This window comes from Vicugna pacos, chromosome X, assembly GCF_048564905.1.
Source record: "Vicugna pacos chromosome X, VicPac4, whole genome shotgun sequence".
In the NCBI taxonomy this organism is placed as follows: domain Eukaryota; kingdom Metazoa; phylum Chordata; class Mammalia; order Artiodactyla; family Camelidae; genus Vicugna; species Vicugna pacos.
The window spans coordinates 39838388-39861504 of NC_133023.1; the positions used below are offsets into that span (position 1 = coordinate 39838388).

The 23117-nt window shown below is 40.9% G+C and overlaps 1 long non-coding RNA gene across 7 annotated transcripts; it reads right to left on the bottom strand.

The window, feature by feature from the left end:
- Nucleotides 1–584: 584 nt before the first annotated feature.
- On the bottom strand, nt 585–20768 carry LOC116278377 (uncharacterized). Of its 7 annotated transcripts, none has more exons than XR_012067555.1 (7): nt 20680–20768; nt 9737–9828; nt 9083–9185; nt 7423–7514; nt 6769–6871; nt 3005–3129; nt 585–701 (listed from the first exon to the last, which is right to left on the bottom strand). It is a non-coding gene; the product is annotated as an uncharacterized lncRNA (long non-coding RNA). The 7 variants fall into 7 exon arrangements; XR_012067557.1 differs by lacking the exon at nt 20680–20768 and adding an exon at nt 18933–18950; XR_012067554.1 differs by lacking the exon at nt 20680–20768 and adding an exon at nt 17958–17999.
- Between the last annotated feature and the right edge of the window lie 2349 nt (nt 20769–23117).

Below are 23117 nucleotides of genomic sequence, written 5' to 3' on the forward strand. Positions count from 1 at the left end.
ACATGGAAACGTACCGCTGTAATTCAACACATTAACTGACTGACAGAGAGAAAAAAATCTTACGATCTCAATAAATGTACTTCTAGTGTTTGATCAAATTCGACATACATTCAAGATGAATACTCTAAGCAAACTAAGAATAAACGAATTTACCCTGACAAAGTGTATCTGCCGAAAAAGGCACATTAAACATCATGGTGAAATGTTGAAAATTTTCCATTTCTCATCTGGGCTAAGACAAGGATGTCCACTATCACCAGTTCTATTGACCAGAATTGTAGTGGAGGGTCTGCCCGATGACATAAAATGGGAAAAGGAAATAAAAGCTATACTGTTTACAATGGCAGGAACAAAACTGTTATTCTTATTCAAAGATGATATGATTTGCATGTTGAAAATTATCTAAAGATAAACCTTAGGAATTAAACATACTTAGCAAGATTGCTGGGTAGAAAAAAAAAAGCAATATACAAAAATTATGTCTCTCTACACTAGACCAAACAAAATATAAAATTTCCAAACACCGTACAATTTTCAACAGCATCAAATACCTAGGAATAAATTTAACAAAAGATGTGCAAGAATCCTTTGGACAAAACTGCAAAACTTTATTGAGAGAATTTGAACAGGTACATTTCCAACACAATAACAGCCTACATGGTTACAGCTTGTCTTCGTTTAAACCTGTGGTTTCCCTTCACCTGTAAGATAACATAACATTTGGATATATTAGTTAAAATTTTATTTAGATGGCACTAAAGCATACAGAGGACACCACAGTTTCAGTTTTATAACATGGACTAAAACCAGAACCCTAAGGGTGACCCTTGGCTTATATCCAGTTAAACCTCTGCAGAGACTCTGAAGGTAGACTTTCAGACACATTAACAATATTTGCTAAACACATCACTCTTTCTAGTGGTACAGAGAAACAAGTCGACTGTTCAACTTCAGAACTCACTAAACCCAATGCTTCTGTTGCGAGGTAGTTTTAAGTGGAAAGCAACATTTTTTTATACTTTTAGTAAAAATCAAAACAAATGAAACACCTAGGAAACAGAAGGAATTTTTAAAATTTCCTATAAATGCGTTGACTTGAATAACATTCTGAATATAGGATATCTAAAACAGTAACATCACACTTAGAATTGCTTAAATGAAATAAATAGAAAAGGCTAGTATTGCATTTGTTTCGGCTCCGTCTGTGGAAAAGTGCAAAACTGTTTCTAGGAGCTAGCGTAAGTCACCCTTATGCGGTAGTAGGTTCACCATTTGTCCCTGTTTTCATCCATACTCCTGCTGTAATTATGAACGGTGGATCTTTACATTCTTAAAAGCACTCCAGTTTATATAATGTCTGACATAGTTACACTAGTTTTAAGTCAGTACCATCAAAGGTAACATCAAATTGTGAAGGAAAATAGTACCGTTTCTCACAGCCTGGAACAAAGACAGAAAGTGGGGTGAAAAAAGGGAAAAACCTGGAAAGCCATATGTACACATAGAAAGGTAAAGAGAGACAGATAATATACTCCATATCTGTTCGCGTCTTTTTCGTGTTTCTTAAGACTCTCTTTCCTTTTCCCTTAGGTCTACACTTTTTTGACCTTTGATGATTTTTTATATTGGACGCACATGTAATTTATAATCTTTTCCTTTTTTAATAGCATATGTGTTGAAGGCTATGATCTTCCCATGAGTATATTTTAACTACATTCAATAGGTTCCTGAAAGTAGCCTGAAAACTATCTTTTAATGTAAAGAGTTTGGAATGGGCCAGGAATGCAATGAAAGGTAGTTTACTTCCTAAGCATCAAGTGCTTCCTTTAAATTCAGAAGCTATGTAATTAATAGTTGGTAATCTGCAAAACACACACGTAAGAACACTTAACTTGATTACTCAGGAAGTACTTCCGTTACGGTCTTTGCGTTTCAATCTTACCCACCTGATACCTCGGGACGCAAAATTTTCATGCCACATGTCACATGGTTAGAGATGATTATATCATAGTGCCTACATTTTCTTAGGAAGACTGGCTCATTAAGACTGACAGTGGGCAGTGGGGGTAGAAAGCGTGCTAAGCATATGCATCTTGCACCCGCCTTGAGTATCGCTGACTATCTGCACTTTCTCTGTCTGATCAGACATAGAGACTAGAAACTAGATTATCTCTTGAAATGTTAGTAGTTAGCCATTTGAGGCTTCATTTGGGGAAGGATTTAAAATGCAACTGTTCACATTTTTGTCCGTTATATATCAATAAAAACTGGAAGGAAAAAAAGACAAAATGCAATTGTCTTTTGAGAGCCAGAGATTTCAGAATTTGGCAGAATCTGAGGACGGGCATTCACAACTCCAACAGAGAAACAACCGTCAAGCAAAGTGTTCGTTTTCTTAGTAGTGAGGAAACCTCCATTCAGGTGTTGTAACTTGACTCAGGTCAGAGTTTGATGATTTATCATAAATAAAATCATGTATTGTTTTGTGTGTTCAATGCAACAGAAACAGAGTATGCAAAAATCAGACCTGAAAATGATTTTTAAATATCTGATTTGAATTCACTATTTTTATAAGAGCAAAGATGGGTTTAGAAGTTAAGGGATTGGCCCAGAGTCACAGAAATTGGGTTAGAGCTGGTACTGGAACCTACTTCAAGGCTTCAGCATATGTCATACAAACTGATGTGTGTTACAAATGCACTACGTGTATGTTAAACGCAGAACTCTACAAACGCATATGAAAATTAGCAACTGTTGGTTAAAGGACTCATACTTAAAAGTAAGAAAATATTTTCATCTTTTATAATCCAGTATGGCTTTAACAAATTCGTTTCTATACCTGATAGTCCAGTAAGTCAGGCACTTAAGGTCGAAACTACATTTCAAATCACCTTTATAAGTGAACTGTGTTATAAAGAAACAGTACTGTTACCCCTGTATCGTTAAAAATAGTATATTGTGGAAACAGACACCCTATAATTTGCACACTTAATGGAGAACATACCTGCTCCTGGTATTTTAAAAGGGCTCTGGCTTTGGCAGTCTCTTCCCATCGACACCACGATCATGCTCATGCCCAGTCTCTGGCTTAGCCACTTCGCGTTGATCAGCTTCTGGGTGGGACAGGCCCTTGAAAATAAAACGTTGGTCAATTTAAGAAGTGAATCATGAGATATGAATAAGAGTTGATAATATTCACTCCTTCAGTGTTCACGAAATAAAATCTTAGGCTCGTGTGGAAACAAATGTGATGCTGAAGAACCACAAGAGCATTATTTTAGGAGTCTGTTACCAGAAACTAAGAAACCAGGGTTTCATTATCCTCTTCCTTTCCCAAGACCGCCCTCACACAACTTAGGTGCTCCCTTTGTACCTGTCTGTGTTATACGTGTGACTGTACTTATCAGTGATTTGTTTGGGTCTCTGACTAGACTGTGAGCTCAAGGTTGAAACCATGTCTCTCAGTTTACTCAGCATGTTACACGGAATGATTAAACACTAAGTGTTGAGGAGGGGAAAAAGACTCAAACAATACCTCAAATTGATTAACATTCTGCAAACCAACTGCTGTATCCTCTTCAAAAATGTCCGTGTCATGAACGACAGAAAAACTGAAGAATTATTCCAGACTAAAGAAGACTAAATAGACATGACAACTAAATGCAATGCATGATCCTGCACTGGACTCTGGATCAAGAGCAAAATTCTATCAAGGGAACTATAGGGACGACTGGGGAAATCTGAGTATACACTGAGAAAATTTTAATGACTGCATTTTCCTATGGTCGAATTTCCCGATTTAGGACAGTGATTAGCCAAGAGAATGACTTTTTCTTTCTTCTAAGGCTATCTATCTATCTATCTATATATATATATATATATATACACTAATGTACTTAGGCTAAAGGGTCATAACAGTTGAAACTTTATCTAAATGACTCAGTATTAATAATAACAAACGTATCAATAAGTGTGTATGTGTGTGTATACATATACACACACGGGGAGGGGAGAGGGAAGAGGATATGAAACCAATGTGGTAAAAATTTAATACTTGGTAAATTGAGGTGAAAATAGATGAGTTAACTGTACTATTCTTGCAACTTTTCTGTAAATTTTATGTTTTTGGGGAATATAAAGGAAAAATTAAAGTGAATACCTGACAACTGTGTTGAACTTGAGGAAGACAAGAGGTTTTTTTTTTTTTATTTTTGGCAGGGGGGAGGTAATTAGGCTTCTTTATTTATTCTTAGAGGAGGTACTGGGGATTGAACCCAGGACCTCATGCAGGCTAAGCATGTGCTGTATCACTTGAGCTATATCCTCCCCCCTACTGAAGAAATAGAACGAAGCTGGATGAATAACTCCCCCAAACCTCAGACAAGAATACTGGGCTACAGGAATCGAAACAACATGCTATTGGCATAAAAACAGACACGTGGATCAATGGAACAGAACAGAGAGCCCAGAAATAAACCTACACACTTATGGTCAATTAATCTTTGACAAAGAAGGCAAGAATATACAGTGGAGAAAAGACGGCCTCTTCAGCTAGTGGTGTTGGGGAAGCTGGACAGCCACACGTAAATCAACGATGTTACAGAACACCCTCACCGTGTACACAAAAATAAACTCAAAGTGGCTTAAAGACTTAAACATAAGACAAAACACTATAAACCTCCTAGAAGAAAACATACACAAACATTCCCAGACATAAATCTTAGCAATGTTCTCCTAGGAGATGCAACCCAGGCAACAGAAAAAAAAAGGAAATATAAACAAATGGGATCGAACGAAACATACAAGATTTTGTACAGCAAAGGAAACTTATGGACTGGTAGAAAATGTTTGCAAACAATGTGACTGACAAGGACTTAATTTCCAGAATATATAAAGAGTCCATACAACTCAATAACAAAAAAACCCAAACAACTCAATCAAGAAATGGGCAGAAGGCCTAAACAAACATTTCTCCAATGAAGACATACAAATACAAAGCCGATAGGTATGAGAAGAATGCTAAATGTTGCTAATTATCAGAGAAATGCAAATTAAACCTACAGTGAGGTGTCATCTCACACCAGTCAAAATGATCATCATTCAAAAGTCCACAAATGATAAATGCAGCAGGTTGTGTAGACAAAAGGGAACCCTCCTCACCTGCTGGTGGGACTGTAATTTGATGCAGCCACTATGGAAAACAGTATGGAGATTCCACATAGAATTAAAAACAGACTTACCCTATGATACAGCAATCCCACTCCTGGGCATATATTCGAAGGAAACTCTATTTTGGAAACACACACCCCGATGCTCATAGGCGCACTACTTACAACAGCCAAGACATGGAAGCAGCCTAAATGTCCATCGACAGATGATTAGAAAAGAAGATGTTCTATATGTACACAATGGAATACTACTCAGCGCAAAAAAACCTGAAATAATGTCATATGCAGCAACATACGTGGCCCTGGAGAATGTCATTCCAAGTGAAGTAAGCCAGAAAGGGACAGAGAAATATCATATGATATCACTGATATGTGGAATCTTTTAAAAATGACATGAATGAGCTTATTTACAAAACAGAAACAGACAGACATAGAAAACAAACTAATGGTTACCATGGGGAAAGGCGAGGTGGAGGGATAAACTGGCAGTTTTGGATTTCCAGATATTAACTACTACATATAAATAAAACAGATAAACAGGGTCCTACTATACAGCACAGGGAACTATGCTCAGTGCTTTTTAATAGCCTATAATGAAAAAATGTGAAAACTTATATACATAGCTGAATCACTATGCTTTACAACAGAAGTTAACACAATGTCACAAATCGATTACACTTCAATTAAAAAAAATGAAAGCTATATTTAGGTCAAAAGGTCCTCTATGCAACATTCCACAAATGAAACCCATGTAGAAAAGAGTACCAAAATTAATAGCAAAATTATTTACTAATAACAGCAAATATAGTGTCTAGCAGTGAGCATAAAGGAAATGGGGTCGAAAGAAATGAATCGACATAGTTGTCTGTTACATTCTAGAATCCTTTAACAGTGGCCTGAGTTATACAAATGTTTTGTTTCCAAATACTAGACATCCAGGAAAAATAATTTGTCTCATGTTGATCGGAATAACTCAGCTTTGGATTTTTCTAACCATAGAAGGACTTAACCACCTTTTAAAAGGTGGATTAAGATCATATAAAACCAGCTACTTGTACGCAAGTATCCTAAATTATCTCACCTTTATCAAACTTACCATTTAAAAATATCAATTAAAGAAACAGTGGCCATCATTCATGATTCATTTCTGATGCCTCTATCCAACTCCACTGAACTATCTTCTCCTGGGCCAAAACTGAGCTAAATCATAGTACAGTCATCTGAGTTTTAAGCAGAATCATTCACCATTATTTACGATAAAATAGGTGGCAGGAAGACACAAATTTTGGCGTGAAATACAAATTTTGTATTCAATAGTCAACTGCTCTCTGATAAACAAGATCCGTGTGCCTCAGTTTTCTCATTTATAAAGAAGGGGGAAATTTATTCTACTGAAGGATTGCCCTAAGATGCAAACTACACTCTCTTCACTTTTCCAGTCAATTCTCAGGCAGCGTTTGAGATCCCTTTCTGCTGTTTCCCTTCCTTCTCTTATTGGCATCTCAACATGCATGAGACATACACATACACACACGCGCACATACACACACACACACACACACATCCCCACAAGACGCATTCCTCGTTCCTTTTCCTTCACCTTCAACTGCAGGTGCTCCTTCATCCTCTTTGGCTTTACCAGGTCTAAAGTCCTGACTTGAAGTTGGTGGCTCCCATCCTTGAGTTTGCTTATCACCGTGGGCCTAAACAGATGTGTGTGCAAATTAAAAAGTTCAGTTACTAACACATGCCAACAATATAAATATACACAATACACAGATATATTTGACTATCAGTAAATCAAAACATATTTCTCCAATACTATTGGGTATAATTTTTCTTCATAAACTTACTTTTCCCACGGTGATGCTACTCCAAGGAAAGTTACTAGCACTTTGGAAGCTATTTTAATCTATGTTGGGAGGGATGTGTGTGATCAGTTGTTAATAAGCATGAGAAGGAAGGCATCAGTTATATTCCCTGGGAATATAACAGCATCCATCCAGGCAACACCAGAACGTCATCCTCCTGGATCAACGTTCTGTACCACACAGAAGACCTTTCAAGGTGTATCTGTATTGGTTCCACAACTTGTCACAAAAATTAATTTCTACAAAAAAATCAACTGTTTTATTTATTTATTTGTGGATGTAATGCGGATTGTACCCAGGATGTTGTACATGTTAAGCACACACTCTACCACTGAGCTATACCACTCCCCCCCGAAAAAAGAATCAATTGTTAAAACACTTACAACCACAGGCTGAACTGGATTGACACATGCTTGATCATAACTTCTTTTCCTAAGTCTGTATGTAGACTTTACTTTCCGAAAGATATTTCCCACTGAAAATAAAATATTGTGCTTTGGAAAATGCATTTAAGAGGATAATTATATCTGAACACTTCCATGGCCAAATGGTGATGCACACTAATTTTTGAATTTTGAAAATAAGTCTCAGGTAATTTAATTGTGTGTACTTTCCAGTCACACCACATCTGGCAACTTGCAAAAGCAATTGTTTATGTCATGCCCAAGCTGACAGAAAAATCACCATAAGACACATGGGAAAAGACAAGAGCACATTTCTGAAAGGGTTGGCCCTGGAGAATGTCATACTAAGTGAAGTAAGCCAAAAAGAGAAAAAAAAATACCATACGATATCACTTATATATGGAATCTAAAAAAATAACACAAATGTGCTTATTTACAAAACAGAAACTGACTGACAGACACAGAAAACAAACTTATGATTTCCATAGGGAAAGACGAGGTGGAGGGATACACTGGGAGTTCTGAATTTGCAGACAGTAACTACTATATATAAATGAAACAGATGAACAAGGTCCTAATGTGCAGCACAAGCAACTATATTCAATGTTTGTAACAGTCTTTAACTAAAAAATATGAAAATTTATATACATAACTATATACATCACTAGGCTTTACACCAGAAATTAACACAACTTTGCAAATTGATTACATTTCAATTAAAAAGAAAAACTAACGCTATATTTAGGTCCAAAGGTCCTCTATGCAACATTGCACAAATGACACCCATGTAGAAGAAATTACCAAAATTAATAACCAAATTATTTATGAATAACAGCAAATATACTGTCTAGCAGTGAGCATAAAGGAAATTGGGTAGAAAGAAATGAACTGGCATTGTTGTGAGTTACAGTCTAGAATCCTTTAACAGTGGCAGGAATTATGTAAATGTTTTGTTTCAAAATACTAGGTATCCAGGAAAAATAATTTGTCTCATGTTAATCTTAAAATAACTAATCTTTTGATTTTTCAGACCATAGAAGTATATACTCATCTTTTAAAAGCTGCATTAATTTCATATAAAACCAGTTACTTGTATGCCAGTATCCTGAATTATCCAGCTTTTATCAAACTTATCATTAAAAATATGAATTAAAGAAACAGTGGCCATCATTCATGATTCATTCCTGAAGTCTCCATCTTACTCCACTGACCTATCTACTCCTCGGTTAAAAGGGAGCTAAATATAGTACACACATTTGAGCTTGAAGCAAAATCATTCACCTTTTTTTTTTTACAGTAACATAGGTTGCAGGAAGACACAAACTTTGGAATGAAATACGAATTTTGTCATCAACAATCAAGTGCTCTCTAATAAACATGATCCCTGAGCTTCACTTTTTGCATTAAAAAAATGGGGAGATTTATTCTAGTGAAAGATTGCCTGAAGCTGCAAACTACACTCTCTACAATTTTCCAGCCAATTCTCAGGCAGTGTTTGAGATACATTTCTGCTGTTTTCTTTCTTTCTCTTACTGGCATATCACCATGTAAGAGACATACTCATACACAACACACACACACACACACAACGCCACCCCCCCTGACACACAAGAGGCATTCCTCTTCCATTTCCCTTCACCTTGAGCTGAAGACGCTCCTTCATCCTTTTTCTCATCACCAGGTCGAATGTCCTGACTTGAAGTTGGTGGCTCCCATTCTTGAGGTTGCTTATCACCATGGGCCTACACATATGTGTGTGCAAATAAAAAGTTTTGTTACCAGTACATGTCAATGACATAAATATACAGAATACAGAGATATATCTGACTTAAGCAAATCTAAAAATATTTCTCCAATACTACTTGGTATATTTATTTTTAATAAACTGACTATTCCAACAGAGATGCTACTCTAAGAAAAGTTACAAGGATTTTGGAAGTTATTTTACTCAGTGTTGGGAGGGATGTGTGAATTCGTTGTTTATAAGTATGGGAAGGAAGTCATCATTTATACTGCCAGGGGATATAACAGCATCCAACAAGACAACACCAGAATGTCATCCTCCTGGATCAACGTTCTGTATCACACAGAAGACCTTTGAAAGTGCGTCTGTACTAGTTGAACATCTTCTTACAAAAAATAATTTCTACTAACAAAAAAGCATCAAATGTTCATTCATTTATTGATGGAAGTACTAGGGACTGAACCCAGGACATTGTACTTATTAATCACCCACTCTACCACTGAGCTATATCCCTCCCCCACCAAAAAAATCAACTGTTAAAACACTTACAACCACAGGCTCAACAGGATTGTCACATTGTTCATCATGACCTCGTTTCTTAGGTTTGTATGTTGACTTTCTGCTCCAACTCATATTTCCCACTGAAAATAAAATATCGTGATTTGGAAAATGCATTTAGTAGAATAAATATAATTGAACACTTCCATGCCCAAATGGTGATGCACACTGATTTTTGAATATTGAAAATACTTTGAAAATAAGTCTGAAAGTAATTTTATTCAGTGTGCTTTCCAATCACACAAAATGTGGAAACTTGCAAAAGCAATTGTTTATGTCATGCCCAAGCTGACAGGAAAATCAACATAAGGCACCTGGGAAGAGAAGAGCACATTTCTGAAAGAGTTCGCTTTCAGAAGTTGATTTATCATCATAGAGATATTTATGAACAAATCACTAGAGAAAACGGCTATTATCAAAAAGTCAATAGTCAACAGGTGTTGGGGAAGATGTGGAAAAAAGGAAACCCTTGCCCACTGTGGCTGGGAATGTTAATTGCTGCAGCCACTGTGGAAACCGTAGAGATGTCTCAAAAAACTGCAAATAGAACTACCACAATGACTTAGCAATTCGAGTCCTGAATATCTATTCAAAAAATAAAAATAAAAACACTATTTCAAAAAGATACACGCACCCCAATGTTCATACCAATACTATTTACAACTGCCGAGATATGGAAGCAAGCTAAATGCTCATCAACAGACAAAGGGATAAAGAAGATGTTGGTGTATACACACACACACACACACACACACACACACACACACACACACACACACACACTGGAATACTACTCAGACGTGAAGAAGAATGAAACTTTGCCATTTGCAATAACATGGATGGGATTGCACATGTTACGCTAAGTGAAATAAGTTAAACAACGAAAGGTAAATGCTGTATGACATTGCTTCTATGTGGAATCTAGAAAACAGAACTAGTCAATATATATAAAAAAAAAAGCAGATTCACCGAAATAGAGAAAAACTAGTGGTGGCTAGTGGGGAGAAGGAATGGAAAAGGGGCAATGTACAGGGGGAAGAGTAAGAGCTACAAATTATTAGGTATAAAATAAGCTACAAGGACATATTGTACAACACGAGGAGTAGAGCCAATACTCTATAATAACTTTAAATAGACTATAACCTTTAAAAATATGATTCACTGTATTTCACATCTATAACTTAGCTAATACTGTGCATCCCCTATGCTTATATTAAAAGAAAAAGAAATTACCACTAGAGAATTAATACTTGAGTAACTACCATTTTTGGCACACTCTCATTTATTAAGGTCTTTCTCGGTACCCCCTCAATCACATTTTATTGGAACACAAAGCCACACTTGTTCGTTTACAAACTGTATCCGGCTATTTTTGCACTAAAACGGCAGGGTTGACTGGTGGCAATAAAAACTCTGTGTAGCACTCTCTTACCTGGCACAATGCTCAGTGCACTACAAATCTCAGATCACAGTCAAAACCACACATCGATCCATTTCTAGGCTTTTCCTTTACCGTCACCTTGTCCCTTATCCCTACCCGGGGCCCCACTGGCGACTTCGGATTCTCTGCACTGTCGGCAGTTTCAGTGTCTCCGGGACACAGATTCCGCAAATAATGCCCTCAAGGCTCAACCCATCTTCACCCGACTCCCTGCCGTCCGCCTCCCACTGTCCCCCTGTTCCTACTGCCACCTCGACAGCCATGGAGGCAGGGACACCTGTGAGGAGGACGACGACATCGAGGACCCTTCTCCTCCAAGGCCACAGATCGCACCGCCAGAAGCCCACTAACTCCCGCTCATACGCACGCACACTTAAACTCCCGGCAGGACGGACCTGTGACCTAACAGGTGATCGTAGCCGAGTAGAAACAGCCTCCATTCGGACAGCCCGGCACCCAGAACGCGTTGCACATGCTACACCCCGAGGACCGACGGAAAGGCACACAGCCCTGAGCATTCGCCCTTTGTCTCTCCTCTGCTACGTGGGCCGGTTTCCCCGCCCTCCACGGGACCCCACCGAGATTCCCAGATCTCTGCTCTGTGGACAGTTCCTGGTGCCTCCAGGGCTCAGATAACTCAAATAACGCCCCCAAGGGTCACCCCATCTTCACCTGACCATCTCCCCTCAACCACCGAACATTCTCCCATGTACCAGGCCCGCCACCACGACAGCAATGGCTGTCGCCACACCTGTGAGGACAACGACCTCGAGGATCCACTTCTTCATAGTCTGCAGATTACACCACCTCCTGCCACCGCCCCCATCCGCACAAAGCCCGCTAGATCCCCCTTACGCAAATGCACACTTAAAGTCCCAGCAGGATAGATCTGTGGACCTACCAGCTGATCGCAGCTGAGTAGAAACAGGCCAGACAGTGAGACGTGTTGCGAAAACTTCGGCACCCAGAACAAGCTGCACACGCTACACGACGAGGGACGATGGGAGGCGAGCAGTAACGAGCATGCGCACTGTCTCTCTCCTGTGCTGCGTGGGCCGGTTTCCCCGCCCTCCACGGGACCCCACCAGGATTCCCGGATCTCTGCCTGTGGACAGTTCCTGGTGCCTCCAGGGCTCAGATAACACAAATAACACCCCCAAGAGTCATCCCATTTTCATCTGACCCCAACCCCTCAATGGCCCACCATCTTTCCTTATCCCAGCCCTGCCACCAGGACAAAATGGCTGTCGCCACACCTGTGAGGACAACGACTTCAAGGACCCTCCTTCTCAGAGGCCACAGATAGCACAACGACCCCCCGCAGCCCCGATCCATGAAAAGCCTGCTAGCTCCCCATCACACTCACGCACACTTAAACTCCCGGCAGGACGGATCTGCGGACCTACCAGGAGATCGCAGCCGAGTAGAAACAACCCAGACGGTGAGACGCGATGTGCACAGCTCGGCACCCAGAACGCGTTGCACACGCTGCACGCCGAGGGCCGATGGAAAGGCGGGCAGCCCCGGGCATGCGCACTGTGTCTTGCCTCAGCTGCGCGAGCCGGTTTCCCCGCCCACTAGGGGACCCCACCGAGATTCCTGGATCTGTGCTCTGTGGCAGTTCTGGTGCCTTCAGGGCTCAGATACGCAAATAATGCCCCCAAGAGTCACCCCTCCCCTCCCCTGCCCACCGTCCTCCCTTGTTCCAAGCCCACCACGAAGACCAGGCCTGTGGTGGCTGCCAGTAGAATGCCTGCTAAAACAGAAATGGCAATATACTCTACAGGATTTACACAAGACCGAGAATCATAACCTATTATTCAAAATGCCCAGCGTGTGACTAAAAATTACTCAAAATACTCAAAAACCTTAAAAAAAGAACAAACATATGACCTAGCAATTCCAATCGTCAATATATATCCAAAAGAAAAAAAAAACACTAACTCGAAAACATACGTACACTGCAATGTTAAGAGCAGCACTATTTACAACTGCCAAGATATAGAAGCAACCTCCCTGTACATCAACAGACAAAGAGATAAAGAAGTGGTATATATATATATATATATATATATATATATACACACACACACATATATATGTATATATATATACACACACACACACACACACAATGGAATACTTCTCAGTCATAAGAAAGAATGAAATTTTGCCATTTGCAACAACATGGATGGGCTTGCAGCATATTATGCTGAGTGAATTAAGTTAAACAGGGAAAAGACAAATACTGTATGATAGCGCTTATATGTGGAATCTGAAAAATGCAACCAGTGAATATAACAAAAAAGAAGTAGATTCACAGATATAGAGAACAAACTACTAGTCACTAGTGGGGAAAAGGAAGGGAGGAGGGGTAATAAACAGGGAAGGAGTAACAGCTACAAACTGTTAGGTATAAAGTAAGCTACAAGGTTATATTATACAACTTGGAGGATATAGCTAATAATCTATAACTACTAATAGACTCAAGCTAATAGACTCAAACCTTTAAACATGTGAATCACTATATTGTACACCCGTAACACGTAATATTGCACATCAACTATACTTAAATTTAAAGAATAAGAAATTATCACTAGAGAATTAAGAATTGAGTACCACTTTTGGCACACTTTCATTTATTAAGCCTTTTTTCCATCCTCTCAATGAAGTTTTATTGGAACAGAAAGTCACACTTGTTTACAAACTGTGTATGGCTATTTTTGCATTAAAACAGCAGGATTGAGTCACAGCAATAAAAATGTGTTTAGCACTCTCCTCCCTGGTACTCTGCGAGATCCACAATTTGTGGGTCCACAAATCTGAAGACACAGTCAAAACCTAAAAGCGCTCTGGTTTCTAGGCCTTTCTTTTACTGTCACCTCGCCCCCCCGCCCGGGGCCCCAATGTCCACTCCAGAGTCTCTTCTCTGTCGGCAATTTGAAGGCCTCAAGGACACAGATACCACATATAATGCCCCCCAAGTCTTACACCATCTTCACCCGACCCCCTGCCCTCCGTCTCCCACTGTCCTCCTTTCACCACGGCCACCTCGATAGCCGAGGCTGCCGTGCCACCGGTGAGAAAGACAACGACCTTGAGGACAGTTCTCCTCCAAGGCCACAGATAGCACCGTCCGAAGCCCGCTGACTCCCCCTCTGATGCACGCACACTTAAACTCCCGGCAGGATGGATATGTGGACCTACCAGCTGATCCCAGCCGAGAAGAAATACCCCAGACAGTGAGACGTGATGCAAACAGCTTGGCACCCAGAACACGCTGCAGACACTGCACACCGAGTGCAGATGGGAAGGTGCGCAGCCCCGGGCATGCGCACTGTGTCCTGCCTGAGCCACGTGGGCCAGTTTCCCCATCCCCCACGGGACCCCACCGAGCTACCCGGATCTCTGCTCTGTGGGAAGTTCCTGGTGCCTCCAGGGCTCAGATAACACAAATAACACCCCCAAGAGTCAACCTATCTTCATCTAACCTCCACCCCTCAACCACGCACCATCTTTCCTTGTCCCATATCTGCCTCCAAGACAGCAATGGTTGTCGCCACACCTGTTAGAACAACGACCAAGAGGACCCACCGCTTCATAGTCCACAGATCACACCACTACCTGCCGCCACCCCGATCCATGCAAAGCCCGTAGCTCCTCTTACACGAATGTGCACTTAAACTTCTGTCAGGACAGATCTGTGGACCTACCAGCTGAACGCAGCCGAGTAGAAACAGGCCAGAGACGCACAGTTCAGCACCCAGAATGCACTGCACACGCTACATGACGAGGGGCGATGGGAGGTGAGCAGTAACGAGCATGCGCCGTGTGTCTCTCCTGTGTCGCATTGGCCGGTTTCCCCGCCTCTCATGGGACCCCACCAGGATTCCCGGATCTCTGCTCTATGGACAGTTCCTGGTGCCTCCAGGGCTCAGATATGCAATTAACGCCCCCAAGAGTCACCCCTCCCCTCCACCGCCCACCGTCCTCCCTTGTCCCAGCCCCACCATGAAATTGATGGCTGTGGTGGCTGCCAGTAGAATCCCTTCTGAAATAGAATTGGCAATATACTCCATAGGATTTACACAACATGAAGAGTCTCCTAACCTAACATTCACAGTGTCCAGTATATGATTAAAAATTACTCAGAATACTCAAAAAGCTAAAAACTGAACTACCACATGACCTAGCAATTCCACTCCTCTGTATATATCCAGAAGAAACAAATACACTAATTCAAAAAGATACATGCATTCCAAAATTCCTAGCAGCACTATTTACAATTGCACAGAAATAGAAGCAACCTAAATGTCCACCAAGAGAAGACTGGATAAAGAAGCTATTTTGTATATATATATACACACACATATATAGTGTCTGTACAGATAGACATAGATAGATAGATCTATATACATACATAAAGAATGGAATGTTACCCAGCCTTAAAAAAGAACGAAATTTTGCCATTTGCAGCAACGTGGATGAACTTGGAGGTGATTATGTGAAATGTAATAACTCTAACATGGAAAATTCCAGACAATATCACTTATGTGTAGAAGCTAGAAAATAAACCAGTGAATAGAACCAAATACTAGAACCAGATATAGAGAAGAAACTAGTGTTTACCGGTGGTAGGAGGGGCAAAATAGAAGTCAGACAGTAGGAGGAACACTCTGTTGCATGTAAGATATGCTCCAGGATGTACAACGTGGGGAATAAGAGCCAATATTTTGTAATACCTGTAAGTGGAAAGTGACCTCTAATATTCTATTTAAAATTAAAGTAAAAATACTCAGACTATGAAAACAACAGGGAAATCTAAGCTCACATGGGAAAGAAAATCAATGCAGAAAAGAATGAAATGCTGGGATTATTTGACAACATCCTCAAAGCAGCTACTGTACAAATGCTTCAACAAAGCAATCATGCTCACGTTTGAAACAAATAGAAACAGAAATCCTTAGCACCAAAACACACAGAGAGAGAGCTTATATTTCAAGAAAGAAATGGAAATTTTAGAAGTTGAAAATATGATAACCAAATAAAAATCTCACTGCATGGGTTTAATAGCAGAATGGAGGTGAGAAAGTGAACTTGGAGACAGAACAACAGAAATTATTCAATCTGAACAATTCAGGAAAAAAATTGATTGAGAGAAAAATGAACTACATCTCAAGGACCTGTGGGAAAATACCAAAACATATATACTTTTTATACAAAACATATATAATTTTCCTTCAGAAACCCAGGAAAAATGAAAGAATATGGAAATTAAAAATAAAATTTTTCAAGTAATAATTGCTGAAAACTACACAAATTTGGCAAAAGACATAAACCTACCAATTCAGGAAGCTAAGCAAACACCAAACAGGTTAGACCCAGAGAAATCCATACCTGGCCATATTAGAATGAAACTGCTGGAAACTGAAGACAAAAATAAATCTTGAAAGCAGAGAGAGAAAAGAGATGCATTACTTACAAGAGAACAAGGATTCAGTTGACTGCAGAATTCTTATCAGAAATCATGTAGGCAAGGACGAAGTGTATTTTAATGTTTTTTGCTTGAGTTATAGTCATTTTACAATGCTGTATCAATTTCCAGTGTAGAGCACAATTTTTCAGTTATACATGAACATACATATATTCATTGTTACATTTTTTTTGCTGTGAGCTACCACAAGATCTTGTATATATTTCCCCATGCTATACCGTATAATCTTGTATATCTATTCTACATGTGCCTGTCAGTATTGACAAATTTTGAACTCCCAGTTTATTCCTTCCCACCTCCCACCCCTTGGCAACCTCAAGTTTGTATTCTATGTCTATGAGTCTGTTTCTGTTTTGTATTTATGTTCTTTGTCTTTTTTGGATTCCACATATAAACGATCTAATATAGCATTTTTCTGTCTCTTTCTGGCTTACTTCACTTAGAATGACATTCTCCCGGAACATCCATGTTGCTGCAAATGGCGTTATGTTGTCGGTTTTTGTGGCTGAATAGTATTCCATTGTATAAATATACCACTTCTTTATCCAGTCATCTGTTAATGGACATTTAGTTTGTTTCCATGTCTTGGCTATTGTAAATAGTGCTGCTATGAACATTGGGGTGCAGGTGTCTTTTTTAAGCAGGGTTCCTTCTGGATATATGCCCAGGAGCGGGATTTCTGGGTCATATGGGAAGTCTATTCCTAGTCTTTTGAGGAATCTCCATACTATTTTCCACAGTGGCTGCACCAAACTGTATTCCCACCAGCGGTGTAGGAGGGTTCCCATTTCTCCACAGCCTCTCTAGCATTTGTCATTTGTGAATTTTTGATTGATGGCCATTCTGGCTGGTGTGAGGTGGTACCTCATTGTATTTTTGATTTTCATTTCTCTGATAATTAGTGATATTGAGCATTTTTTCATGTCCTATTGATCATTGGTATGTCTTCCTTGGAGAATTGCTTGTTTAGGTCTTCTGCCCATTTTTGGATTGGGTTGTTTGTTTTTTCTTATTAAGTTGTATGAGCTGCTTGTATATTCTGATATCAAGCCTTTGTCAACTTCGTCCTTTGGAACATTCTCCCATGTACCAGGCCCGCCACCATGACAGCAATGGCTGTCGCTACACCTGTGAGGACAACGACGTCGAGGACCCACCTCTTCATAGTCCGCTGATTGCACCACCACCTGCCATCGCCCCGATCCGAAAAAAGCCCGCTAGCTCCCCTTACACGAATACGCACTTAAACTCCAGCCAGGACAGATCAGTAGACCTACCAGCTGATCGCAGCCGAGTAGAAACAGGCCAGACAGTGAGACGTGATGCGAACACTTCGGCACCCAGAACGAGCTGCACACACTACACAACGAGGGACGATGGGAGGCGAGCAGTAATGAGCATGCGCACTGTATCTCTCCTCTGCCGTACGGGCCGGTTTCCCCGCCTCCCATGAGACCCCAGCAGGGTTCCCCGATCGCTGCTCTGTGGACAGTTCCTGGTGCCTCCACGGCTCAGATAACTCAAATAACACCCCCAAGAGTCACCTCATCTTCATCTGACCCCCACCCCTCAACCGCCCACCATCTTTCCTTGTCCCAGCCCTGCCACCACGACAGAAATGCCTTTTGCCACACCTGTGTGGACAACGACTTCGAGGACTCTCCTCCTCAGAGGCCACAGATAGCACAACGACCCCCTGCTGTCCAGATCCATGCAAAGCCTGCTAGCTCCCCATCACATTCACGCACACTTAAACTCCCGGCAGGACGGATCTGTGACCTAACAGGTGATTGCAGCTGAGTGAAAACAGCCCAGTCTGTGAGACTCCATTCACACAGCCCAGCACCCGCAACGCACTGCACACGCTGCACGACGAGGGACGGGGAGGCGAGCAGTAACGAGCATGCGCACCATCTCCCTCTTGTACCGCGTGGGCCGGTTTCCCCACCCTCCACGGGACCCCACCAGGATTCCCAGATCTCTGCTCTGTGGACAGATCCTGGTGCCTCCACGGCTCAGATAACTCAAATAACACCCCCAAGAGTCACCCCATCTTCATCTGACCCCCACCCCTCAACCGCCCACCATCTTTCCTTGTCCCAGCCCTGCCACCACGACAGCAATGGCTGTCGCCACATCTGTGAGGACAATCACCTCGAGGACCCTCCTCCTCAGAGGCCACAGATTGCACAACGACCCCCCGCAGCCCCGATCCATGCAAAGCCTGCTAGCTCCCCATCACACTCACGCACCCTTAAACTCCCGGCAGGACGGATCTGCGGACCTACCAGGAGATCGCAGCCGAGTAGAAACAACCCAGACGGTGAGACGCGATGTGCACAGCTCGGCACCCAGAACGCGTTGCACACGCTGCACGCCGAGGGCCGATGGAAAGGCGGGCAGCCCCGGGCATGCGCACTGTGTCTTGCCTCAGCCGCGTGAGCCGGTTTCCCCGCCCACTAGGGGACCCCACCGAGATTCCTGGATCTGTGCTCTGTGGCAGTTCTGGTGCCTTCAGGGCTCAGATATGCAAATAATGCCCCCAAGAGTCACCCCTCCCCTCCCCTGCCCACCGTCCTCCCTTGTTCCAAGCCCACCACGAAGACCAGGCCTGTGGTGGCTGCCAGTAGAATGCCTGCTAAAATAGATATGTCAATATACTCTATAGGATTTACGCAAGACACAGAATCATAACCTATTATTCAAAATGCCCAGCATATGATTAAAAATTACTCAGAATACTCAAGAACCTAAGAAAAAAGAACAACCATATGACCTAGCAATTCCACTCGTCGATATATATCCAAAAGGAAAAAAACCCAGTAACTCGAAAAGATACATGCACCCCAATGTTCAAAGCAGCACTATTTGCAACTGGGAAGATATGGAAGCAACCTAACTGTCCATCAACAAAGAGACAGAGAAGTGGTATATGTATACAATGGAATACTACCCAGCCATAAAAGAGAAGAAAACTATGCCATTTGCAATAATATGGATGGGCTTGCAGCATATGGACCTAAGTGAAATCAGTTAAACATACAAAGACAGATAATGTACGATATCACTTTTATGTGGAATCTGAAAAATACAACCAGTAAATATAACAGAAAAGGAGCGGATTCACACATACAGCGAACAAACTACTGGCTACTTAGGAGAAGGAAGGGAGGAGGGGTAATATACTGGGGGAGGAGTACGAACTACAAACTTGAGGTATAAAATAAACTACAGGGTTATATTGTACAACATGGCAAACAGCCAATATTCCATAATAACTATAAACAGACTAAAACCTTTAAAATTGTGGATGACTATATTGTACACCTGTAACTCACCTAATACCCTACATCAACTATACTTAATTTAAAGGAGAAAGAAATTACCACTAGAGAATTAATACTTGAGTAACTACCATTTTTGGCACACTTTCATTTATTAAGGCCTTTCTCGGTCCCCCCTCAACCACATTTTATTGAAACAAAAAGCCACACTTGTTCATTTACAAACTGTCTACGTCTATTGTTGAACTAAAATGGTAGCGTTGAGTGGTGGTAGTAAAAACTCTTGTATCACTCTCCTCCCTGGTACTCTGCTCGGGGCACTGCTAATTTCAGGACACAATCAAAATCAAACATCAGTCCATTTCTAGGCCTCTCTTTACTGGTAGCTTGCCCACTGCCCCCTGTCTGGGGTCCCACTGCCTACTTCAGATTCTTGCTGTGTCCACAGTTTTAGGGCCTCTGGGACCCAGATGCTTCAAATAATGACCCCAAGACTCACCCCATCTTCACCCGACTCCCTACCCTCCACCACCCACTGTTCCCCTATTCCAGCCACCACCTCAAGAGCCATGACCAACGTGACACCTGTGAGAAGGACAATGACCTCGAGGACCCTTCTCCTCCAAGGCCACAGATCACACCGCCCGAAGCCCGCTGGCTCCCTCTTAGACGCCCGCACACTTAAACTCCCGGCAGGACGGATCTGTGGACCTACCAGCTGATTGTAGCTGAGTAGAAACAGGCCAGACAGTGAAACGCTTGGCGCACCATTTGGCACCCAGAATGCGCTGCACTGTCTACACGACGAGGGACGATGGGAGGCGAGCAGTAACGAGCATGCGCCGTGTCTCTCTCCTGTGCTGCATTGGCTGGTTTCCCCGCCTCCCATGGGACCCCACCAGGATTCCTGGATCTCTGCTCTGTGGACAGTTCCTGGTACCTCCAGGGCTCAGATATGCAAATAAAGCCCCCAAGAGTCACCCCTCCCCTCCGCCATCCACCATCCTCCCTTGTCCCAGCCCACCATGAAGACGATGGCTGAGGTGGCTGCCAGTAGAATGCCTGCTGTAAGAAAATTAGCAAAATACTCCTTAGGATTTACACAAGATCAAGAATCTCGTAACCTAATATTCACAGTGTCCAGTATATGATTAAAATTTACTCAGAATACTCAAAAAGCTAAAAACTGAACTACCACATTACCTAGCAATTCCACTCCTCCGCATATATCCAAAGAAACAAAAACAATAATTCAAAAAGATACACGCACCCCAATATTCATAGCAGTGCTATTTACAATTGCACAGAAATAGAAGCAACCTAAATGTCCACCAACTGATGACTGGATAAAGAAGCTATTTTATATATATATATATAGTGTCTATACAGATAGACATAGATAGATAGATCTATATACATACATAAAGAATGGAATGTTACTCAGCCTTAAGAAAGAACGAAATTTTGCCATTTGCAGCAACGTGGATGAACTTGGAGGTGATTATGTGAAATGTAATAACTCTAACAGGGAAAATTCCAGACAATATCACTTATGTGTAGAAGCTAAAATATAAACCAGTGAATATAACCTAATACTAGAACCAGATATAGAGAACAAACTAGTGTTTACCGGTGGTAGGAGGGGCAAAATAGAAGTCAGACAGTAGGAGGAACAATCTATTGGATGTAAGATATGCTCCAGGATGTACAACGTGGGGTATAAGAGCCAATATTTTGTAATACCTGTAAGTGGAAAGTGACCTCTAATATTCTATTTAAAATTAAAGTAAAAATACTCAGACTATGAAAACAACAGGGAAATCTAAGCTCACATGGGAAAGAAAATCAATGCAGAAAAGAATGAAATGCTGGGATTATCTGACAACATCCTCAAAGCAGCTACTGTACAAATGCTTCAACAAAGCAATCATGCTCACTTTGAAACAAATGTAGAAACAGAAATTCTTAACACCAAAACACACAGAGAGAGAGCTTATATTTCAAGAAACAAATGGAAATTTTAGAAGTTGAAAATATGATAACCAAATAAAAATCTCACTGCATGGGTTTAATAGCAGAATGGAGATGAGAAGGTTAACCTGAAGACAGAACAACAGAAATTATTCAATCTGAACAATTCAGGAAAAAAATTGATTGAAAGTAAAATAAACAAAATCTCCAGGACCGGTGGGAAAATACCAAAAGATATATAATTTTTAAACAAAACATATATAATTTTCCTTCAGAAACCTAGGAAAAGTGAAAGAATATGGAAATTAAAAATGAAAATTTTCAAGTAATAATTGATGAAAACTACACAAATTTGGCAAAAGACATAAACCTACAGATTCAGTAAGCTAAGCAAACACCAAACACGTTAGACCCAGAGAAATCCATACCTGGCCATATTAGAATGAAACTGCTGGAAACTGAAGACAAAAAAAAAAATCTTGAAAGCAGAGAGAGAAAAGAGATGCATTACTTACAAGAGAACAAGGATTCAGTTGACTGCAGAATTCTTATCAGAAATCATGTAGGCAAGGAGGAAGTGTCTCAACATTTCTTTTAACATTTTTTGCTTGAGTTATAGTCATTTTACAATGTTGTATCAATTTCCAGTGTAGAGCACAATTTTTCAGTTATACATGGACGTACATATATTCATTATCACATTTTTTTTTGCTGTGAGCTACCACAAGATCTTGTATATATTTCCCTGTGCTATACCATATAATCTTGTTTATCTAGATTACATGTGCCTGTAAGTATTGATAAATTTTGAACTCCCAGTTTATCCCTTCCCGCCCCCCAACCCTTGGCAACCATAAGTTTGTATTCTATGTCTATGAGTCTGTTTCTGTTCTGAATTTATGTTTTTGTTTTGTTTTGTTTTGTTTTGTTTAGATTCCACATATAAGCGATCTCATATGGTAGTTTTCTTTCTCTTTCTGGCTTACTTCACTTAGAATGACATTCTCCAGGAACATCCATGTTTCTGCAAATGCTGTTATGTTGTCGGTTTTTGTGGATGAATAGTATTCCATTGTATAAATATACCACTTCTTCTTTATCCAGTCATGTATCGATGGACATTTAGGCTGTTTCCATGACTTGGCTATTGTAAATAGTGCTGCTATGAACATTGGGGTGCAG